Here is a 1,103-nt window from a genome sequence, read left to right on the forward strand (position 1 = left end):
AACATAGAATGATAGTGAGGTATGATAAATTCAAATATAAACAGCGTAATAGCGCCAATTAATAATAGATATCAACGGCTGAACAATCATGTTTCAATATCACCCAACGCATTTTTAATTATTTTTGTTCTATCTTCTGAAAAGTACGCTTTTAAAAAGCGTGTGGGGTCTGCATACTTAACAAACCCCAAAAGACCCCTCTCTCTCTCTCTCTCTCTCTCTCTCTCTCTCTCTCTCTCTCTCTCTCTCTCTCTCTCTCTCTCTATCTTCACTATGGTGCAAAATATGTACAAATTAGGGTTCTTTAAATTATGTAGCAGAGGGTGTGTGTCACCTTATTTTTGACCTCCATATGGGTAACATTGAAATATATGTGGGGCATACCAGAGAGATTTTTCGTACAATGTCCACGTTTTTCCCTACAGCACTATCCCCCACCCTCTATATCTTACTCTCTCTGTCTCATTTGCTCTCTCCATCTCGCCTTTTCTCTCTCTCTCTCCTCCTCCTCCTCCCTCCCTCTATATCTCTCTCCTTCTCTCTCTCTTTCCCCCTCCCTCTCTCTCCTTTTTTTTTCTCTCTCTCTCTATATCTATCTCTTTTTTTATCTATCTCTCTCTCTTTCCTTATTCTCCTATCTATTCTTTTTAGGTTCTCCCCCTCAGCCATAACCTCTCCTCCATTAGTTTCCCCCCCCTCCTACCATGAGTTCCTCCCCCTTCAGTTCCTTCGCCGTATTTCCTCCCTCTGTAATTTCTTTGGTTATTCCCCTTGTCCTTCGTTTCGTCCCCCTTCGCTCTTACTCTTAGTTCATCCCTTCTCCTCCTTTAGTTCCCACCCTCCCATTATTTCCCCTATGTGAAATTTATTGGGAGGCGAAGGAGGAAGAGGGAGGAGGAGGAGGAGGAGGAGCAGAAGTAGGGGAGGAAGAAGAAGAGGGTAGGGGTAGGGGTGGAGGGAGAAGGAGAGGACGAAGAGGAGTAGGAGAAGTAGGAGGAAGAGGAGGAAAAGAAAGAGGAAGAGGAGGAAAAGAAAGAGGAAGAGGAGGAGAAAGAAGGCACGGAAGAGGAGGAGAGGATTTTGATCCCTTTCATACATATCTA

Source organism: Diaphorina citri, unplaced genomic scaffold (assembly GCF_000475195.1).
Source record: "Diaphorina citri unplaced genomic scaffold, Diaci psyllid genome assembly version 1.1 scaffold2795, whole genome shotgun sequence".
In the NCBI taxonomy this organism is placed as follows: domain Eukaryota; kingdom Metazoa; phylum Arthropoda; class Insecta; order Hemiptera; family Psyllidae; genus Diaphorina; species Diaphorina citri.